The 8,417-nt window shown below is 40.5% G+C and overlaps 1 protein-coding gene across 1 annotated transcript in view; it reads right to left on the reverse strand.

The window, feature by feature from the left end:
• Window positions 1-8,307, reverse strand: part of Zcwpw2 (zinc finger CW-type and PWWP domain containing 2) — a 124,829-nt gene extending 116,522 nt beyond the window's left edge. Inside the window, exon 1 of the mRNA XM_057768951.1 lies at window positions 8,180-8,307. The gene's annotated coding sequence lies outside the window, so the exon portion shown is untranslated. The remainder of the gene's footprint in view (window positions 1-8,179) is intronic.
• Window positions 8,308-8,417: the final 110 nt, after the last annotated feature.

An 8,417-nucleotide genomic window follows, 5' to 3' on the forward strand; every position in this document is an offset into this window, starting at 1 on the left:
ATGGAGTATAACAAAGGTTTATTTATTTGGGGATAAACTCACAGAGAGAGTAGTGATCTGCGGTCCTCTGCTTGTCCTGAGAACTGGAACCAAATCCAGCAGCAAGAGGCCTGTTAAGCTTTTTGTCTGCATTTATAGTACCAAAGTGGATCAGTATCTTAAAGGCTACTTGCTGAAGGAATTCCCACAGCACCTCCCCCTTTTGTCTAAATAAGAGAATTCTAAGTCTCTAATACAAAATTATATATAATAAGATTAAATATCAAGTATTGTCCAGGGAAAAGAAGAGACAAAAACATAAGTAAAAATTAGAATTACAATCAGCATGAACCACATCAAGCAAGAAACATATGCTAAGCATTTCAATAGTTATCCTATCCTAAAGAGTCGAAGTCTTATATTAAAAATGGCTTGGATAAGTCATGAGAGGAAAGTAACTATGACTATCTAGTTTTCAACCCCATCAAAGACCTGAGAAGGGAAATAATATTACTGGAATAAACAGGAAGTACAATCAAGCAACTTCCAAAAGGTGCAAGAAATGACAGAGACAAGCGGCTACCTGGGCAATCACCCAAAGTCTCCTTCACAATGTTGGGGCAACCAATTTTGGCTAAGGTCTAGAGTATCTGACAGACCATTTTCAGAGGTAATACTATTTGAAAAACATCTTACCCTGTCTTTGATATGGGATTCCCCTCTGTATACTGTGAATACCATTAGTTAATAAAAAAAGCTGTTTGGGGCCTGTGATAGGGTAGAGCAGAGCTAGGTGGGGAAAACTAAACACAATGCTGGGAGAAAAGAGGCAGAGTGGGTGAAAAGCCATGGAGTTGCTGCCAGAGACAGACATGACAAAACTTTGCCGGTAAGGCATAGCCACGTGGCGATACACAGAGTAATAGAAATGGGTTAAATTAAGATATAAGAGTGATCTAGAAATATGCTTAAGCTATTGGCCAAACAGTATTTCAAATAATAAAGTTTCTGTGTGATTATTTCGAGTCTGAGCAGCTGGGAATGAACAAGCAACCTCCTACAACATGTCTTGGCAAGGTTTGGCAGTCTTTTTGCTTGTATCCTGCTTATCCAGTCTGGGACACCATGCATTTTGTCAGTGGTTGGGTTTGCCAAGAAGAAAACAAGCTCCAAGTTGAGTGTCTTCAGTTCCCAACATTCTCTCATAAATAAATTGGTGCTGCCAGGAGCAATCGCATCTCATATTAACAGAATCCTGTTATTTAAATATCATATTTTACAATTCTTTGAAGTGTTTGAAGATTACCTATCTATGCGGAATACAATTTCTATGCATCTAAAGAATCTCCTTAGTTTAACTATGACAAACATGGACGACTATTAACTGTAACTTTTCATATCTAAATAACTAAGAGACTAAGGCTTTATATTAAAAAAATTAAGCAATCTTCAAACAAATGTGTGGACCATGAGGACAATGGCCCTAAAATGTAACTAAAATATAAGTATCTTGATCAGAGGAAGAAATGTATAGTACAATATGATAAATATATCCTAAAACTGCATCAATATACAAAATATGGCGGCATGCAGGTAGATGTGGTGCTGCCTGCATCTTGGCTTGCAGGCAACAGGAAGTCAACTGACTCACTGGGCAGTATCCTGAGCATAGGAAACCTCAAAGATCTTCCACAAAGTGACACTTTTCCTCCAACAAGGTCATACACTCCAACAAAGTGACACTTAATAGTACCATTCCAATCAATGAGATCATGGGCCAATTTCATTCAAACTACCACAGGACAGAAAATAGTTTGAAAAATGCTTCAACCACAGCTTCTCATTATAGAGAATTACACATGGGTTGTCATTCAATGAATACTGTTTCTGTTCCCTGAATTTCAATGCCATTCGTTAGAAAGGGATTTTAAAACACTTAAGAGCATTATATAGCAGTAGCCAGTATTTCTTTAAAATATTCAGTATTTTAAATGGTATATGCACTCCCCCTTCCCTTTTTTTATTAACCTAGACAATAGCTTCCTAGATTGTGAAAGGAAGGAGAATCAAAAACATTGCAGAACTTGTCTTTATCAGAATACAAGTCAAAAACAGTGAAGTCACTGTTATGAAGTGAACTATATCCTCCTATTTCCCAACCACAACCATCAAATTCATACGTTGATTCACTGGCTCACCTGTAACCCAGAACCTTACTATATCTGAAGACAGGGGTTTTTTTTTGTTTGTTTGTTTGTTTTCTTTTTGTTTGTTTGTTTTTTGAGACAGGGTTTCTCTGTGGTTTTGGAGCCAAGACAGGGTTTTTAAAGAGCAGTTTAAATTTGGGTCATCCGGGCAACCTAAATCCAATTGGTATCATTACACAAGAAGAAATCAGAACACAAATATACATAGAGGATGATGTGAGGAAACAGGACAAAGATGGACATTCAAGCCAAGAAAGGTAACTCAAATGCATCCTAACCTTGATATCAGACTTTTAGTTTGTTCAACTACTTTACATGCCAATTTGACTGGGGCATTAATCTAGTTGGGTATTACTGTCGTTGTTGTTGCTGTTGTTGACTGGGGCATTGGACTGGTTGGGTATTATTGTCACTGTTGTTGTGGTAGGAGGAGGAGGAGCAGCAGCAGCAGCAGCAGCAGATCTGTGTAAGATTTCCCAGAAGACATCAGCATTTCAGTTTGTGAAATCTTGACAGCACCAATAGAATATAATGGCGAAGGAGGACTGAATTCACTTTCTTAATGTTTAAGCTGGGACATTAACATTCTTCTCCTATTGCTCCTGATTTGGGGGTTTTCCAAATCTATAATTTAACCTATAACACTGGCTTCCTTGACTAAGCTAAAACCTAAACTATGGTCCAGCAAGGTCACACCCAGGTATATATTCACAATAGTCAAATTACAGAGCTAGCCTGAGCCCACAACAAATCGGTGGGTAAAGACAATGAGCCATGTATAAACAGTGCAGTAGTATTCTTCCACAAAAAGAATGAAATTATATCATTTGCAGGAGAATGTTTGGACTGAAGTTATCTCACAGAACAAAAATAATAAATATTCAGAAAGATAAACACCATGTTTTCTATTATATGTAGAATCTACATTTTAGAAAACATGAAGGTAGAAAAGAACTTGTTTATGTATGATGGGGAACCCAGAGGGAGGGTAGATGGGGCCAAGGCAGTGTGAACAAGCGGTCAATATGCTCAAAGTACAGAGTACATATGTATGAATGTCATGTTGAAATCCACTATTTTGTGCAAATAATATACACCAAAGAAATTAATCTTGCAACTGTTTTGGTTAATAAAAATATAGAGAAAAATCAAGAAAGACATCCATACACAAATGTGCACACACACATGCAAGTGCACATACCCAGACATTCACATGCCTACACATGAGCATGCATAAACACAGATACAAATGCAAAAAATAATCTATGAGAAAAACCCATTTTAGTGCTTGGCACACTGAAGAATCAACAAATGTGAGATTTCTTTTTTAGACTCCTTTTAAATGTAGTTAAGAAAATTGAAATATGCAAGAACAAATGCAGAATGAGAACATGCTAATTATCTTGTCTTTCATGATTTTTTTTCTCAAATGACGAACTTAAATATTTAGTTTGCATCTAATCTTTAAAGTGCATTTACCCTTAATCTCCTCTATGATGCAAATTTAACATTCACTGTTCATTCATTTACCTAATTAACAAATTTGTGCCTATAAGTCAACTTTAGATTACACTTAATGATTCAACAAAAGCTTATTAACAGCCTATTATCTGTGTGAGACTATCATTTAGAGGCTAGTTTATACAGATACTGCTGGTTAGCTTCTAGCATAGTTCTAAAATGCTTAATAATTTTTATCTTGTCCAATAGTGAATAGTCTGGTGGATTTCATCCCATTTGAGAAACCAAAGTAGCAGGGGAAAAAATCCATCAACATGATTAAAGGCTAGGTTTCTTGCAGCAGCTATAGTCTACTGCTTTAGTAACATTCAAGGATGGGCTGGAAAGACTGCTCAGTGGTTAAGGGCATGCACTGCTCTGCATAGGACTAGAATTCAGTTCCCAGAACTCACACTGGGCAGCTCACAACTACCTATAACTCCAGCTCCACATGTCCAGAATCCCTCTTCTGGCCTCTGTAGGTACCCATACTTATATGTACATGTCCACATAAACACACATTCATACCATTAAAAAAAATAAATCTTTAAAAATTTTTCCAAGGAAAAGTAAAAACTAGCAAAACAAAGAAAATAATCATAGAAACTTTATAAATATACTAAATGCCAATTTAAATCTTAGTAACTGATCTATGTAATAGACGTACACAGGACAGCTGCCAGTGAGGGACTGTTTTGATCTCACATAAATGAAACCTGTAGTTTTTTAGTCTTTCAGTACCTGGCTTATTTTAAATAACCCAATGTTCTCATTTTCACCTGTGTTGTTGCAAATAACAGGGCTTCCTTTCGTAAGACCAGACAATATGCCACTGTCTTCTTATACCACATTTCCATTGTCCAGTCACCATTGGCACACCTTAGGCTGTTTCCACATCTTAGCATTAAGAACACCAGTGAAAAGAACATTACCATTCCAGATCCCATTATCAGTCTTTTGGGGGAAAACACCCTGCAACAGGATTACTTGATCATGTGCTAGTTCTATTTTTAGTTTTTTGTTTTATGTTGTTTTTGAGCTATGTGATACAATGAGGGTGGGCTGGAGTTCACTGTGTAGCCCGAGACTTTCCTAGTAGCCTTGAGATACTTAACCTTCATGCCAGCTTGATGGGGTCTAGAATCACATGGAAACAGATATCTGGCCAGGGAGTTTTTAGGCTGGGTTAACTGAGGAGGAAAGACCAACCACGCTTGGTATCATCCCTTAGGTGAGTCCTTGACTAAAAAATTTTAAAAAGAAAGCTGGGCACCAAGTTTTATCTCTCTGCTTCCAGTTGTGGATGAAATAAATCTAACAGCTGCCTCATGACTTTCTTGACATTATTTCCTCACACTGTGAGCTAAAGTCTGAAGTAAATTTTCTCTTAAGATGCTTTTCCAGGCATTTTGTCACAGCAATGCAGATAAGCTGTTGTAACTGTGGTTCAAGGGGGTCAGATTCAGTTGGTAGCAAAACTTGGCAGTGCTGTCCATATGGTACTGGTTTGGCAGGCATAAAAGATGCAAGGTTGATGGGGACATTTCAGAGAGCCACTGGCCACAGCATGAAGCTGTGAAGATGAAGCCTAAATTACAATGGAGACCCAAGGTTGTATAATTGTCAGGAAGGTTGGTTGTCTGCTGAGAAAAACTGCTGGTACAAAGTAGAGAAGGCCCAAGAGAGAGGCAATGTTGCTGCAGACAGAAGAGCTGGTCGGGAATACAAAAGTCCTTTTGGAACACAGATGAGTCCATCACCAGACCCAGATGTTGGACATGGAGCTAAGGGGCTTGGTGTTTACCATGAGGGGTTTTGATCTTACTTTGGTATGACTTTTCCTTATTATATGCCCATCCCTCCCTTTCGGGATAGAACTATTTATTGTGTGGAATTATTTATTGTATGTTAGACGTAACATGTTTTGGTTTTTGTTTGTTTCTTTTGATTTTTTTTTTCATGTAAAAGGGGGTAAATGTTACAGTTAAATGATTTGGTCCCAGAAGAGACTCTGTCCTTACACTTTTGAACAATGTCAGTACTGTGAAAGATGATAGAGACATTCAAAGGTAGAGTAAGTGTATTTTTCATTATGAGATGAAAATGAAACACTAGGGGACAGGGATGGAATGTTACAACTTAAATTGACGTTTGTCAGGTTGGCAAGGGATGTGTTGGTTAATCTTGATTGTCAACTAAATGGAATTTAACATCACTATGGAAACCAACCTCTGAATGTGTCTGTGAGGTTGTCTAGACTGGGCTACACAGGAAGGAAGCCCTAGCCTAATATGAGACTGTCTAGACTGGGCTACACAGGAAGGAAGCCCTAGCCTAAGGTGAGGCTGTCTAGACTGGGCTACACAGGAAGGAAGCCCTAGCCTAAGGTGAGGCTGTCTAGACTGGGCTACACAGGAAGGAAGCCCTAGCCTAAGGTGAGGGTATCTAGACTGGGCTACACAGGAAGGAAGAGCTAACCTAATGTGGGCAGCAGCATCATTCAATGTGCCAGGGCACCAGACTGAATAAAAATGGTGAAGGCAGCAAACACTGGCACTCCTCCCTCTGTGCTTCCTGACTGCAGCCACAAAGTGATCAGTCACCTGTCTCCATGCCTCCCCACTATGATGCACTGCACCCTTAAGCTGTCAGTCAAAATAAACTTGTCCTTCCTTAAATCACTTTTTGCCGAGGATTTTTTTTTTGCTACAACAATGAGAAAAGTAACTTATACATCAAGTTTTCTTATATACCAAGTTCTCTGATTTTGCTAGTATTTTTAAAACTGTTTTACTACTTAATATTTTTATTAAAACTATTCTCTCCCTAGAAGACTTTGCCTGTACGTAAGACATATAGAGAGAATGTTTTTAAAAATGCACTGATAGCATGACATTGAGGACGGTACTAACAGGAAGACTCAGCTCTTACAATGTGGCAATTTTGACACCTTAATTCTGTTCAGCTGACATTAAGAATCTCATCCAACAAGGTCCACAAAAAACAGACCACAGAAAATATGATCCGGGGGTGGAATGATTAAATTTCAGTATACAATTTATATATAGAAACTCACTGAAAATTTTATTTCTCTAAAAACATGATTTGTACTAAAACATTTTTCAGAGATGCAGCACTTAAAAAAAATTAAAACAAAAAAGTTGGTGCTAGATAGAAGGCCCAGTGGTTAAGAGCACTGCCTGCTCTTCCCAAGGACCCAGGCTCAATTCTTAGCACCTACAGGGAGGCTCACAACTTATGCAAACTCCTAATGGCCGTGATACAGTGCCCTCTTCTGGCCTCCATGTGTATTGCATGAACATACACAAGCAGGCAAAGCACCACACACATTAAAAACTTTTAAAACGTTTTTTCATTGCTCAAACAAGCTAATTAACCAAAATAAGACTTGTATAATCATAAAAATAAGTATCTGCTCCAAAGAGAGCTGCATCACAGTCACGAGTTCTGTCAGGGTCCATCTATTTTGTTTGTTCAAATACAGATCTACTCCAATGAAAAGAGTACCTACCCAGAGACAGTATTATATCCTGAGACCTTCCTACAGAACACTGACAACGTTTAAGGTTCCAGTCGACAAAACAGTATTTAAAAATGTACCAAGAAACATGAGCTTTTCTAGTTGGCAGTAAATGGACGTTAACTTTCTATAACTGACTCTCACAGTTAACCGGGAATAATTTGGAGCCTGTGGGCTTCTTCTGTCTGTGTCTCCCTAAGATTGTAATTAACTCATCTATACCTAAGCACATAATCCATTGTCCTCAAGAGAGGCAGCGAGGTATAATGCTTACCCAGCATGCACAAGACCTCGGGTTCAATCTCTAGAGCTGCACAGAGTTTGGTAATGTGTGTGAACGCAGCACCTGGGAAGTGGAAGCACAAGGACCAAGAAATTCGAGAGTCTACGGCCAGTCTGGGCTACTTGGGAGGAGGGAACGAAAGACGGAGAGGAGAAAGAAAAAAGGGGGAAAATAAGAAAAAGGGCAAAAAGAAAAAGAAAGGGAGAAAGAACGAAAAAAACGAACGAAAGAAAGAAAGGAAAACGAGAAAAAGGAAACGATTTAGTCAGCTATATACGGCGAGAATTAATAGATGGTCATTCTTCATCTGGTGTTGGAAAACGTGTGTCTGTAGCCACCCTGGGATGCATAAGACCCTGCCTCAAAAAAAGGAGAGGTTGTTACCTAGAAATAACCAAGGGGTGTGTGTGGGGGGCAACTCTAAGGAAGCCAAAGTTGGCCATGGTCCCCTCTTCTCCTACGTCACTGAAGAGGATTCCGGAACCCCAACTGAGCCAGTGAGGGGCGTGGGAAACACCCAGCGACCACGCTTCACAGGACACCCAGGGAGATCCCCGCGCGACCCGCAACACGGGGCCTGCATGAGTTCCAGGGACCGCGGACACACGTCAGCTCGCGGGTTAGCGGCCACCACGCCAGGCGCCGCCAAGCCGAGCCGCAGCCACCCACCTTCCGGAACCGGCGAGGCCGCCGAGTGGAAAGGACGCGCTAGAGGGCGCCCTGAACACGGGCCTCAGCCCCGCTGCAGCCGGCCCGCGACTTTCCCAGCTCCACTCCGCCTCCCCGCGGCCCGCTGCGACGCCTCACCCCGCTCCCGCCGCGGAGACCACTGGGACTCGTAGTGCGCCCCGCCGCGGAGGCTCACGGGACTCGTGGTGCGCCCCCCCCCGTCGCCCGCGCAGAGGCT

The sequence above is a fragment of the Chionomys nivalis genome, chromosome 4 (genome assembly GCF_950005125.1).
Source record: "Chionomys nivalis chromosome 4, mChiNiv1.1, whole genome shotgun sequence".
Taxonomy (NCBI): Eukaryota; Metazoa; Chordata; class Mammalia; order Rodentia; family Cricetidae; genus Chionomys; species Chionomys nivalis.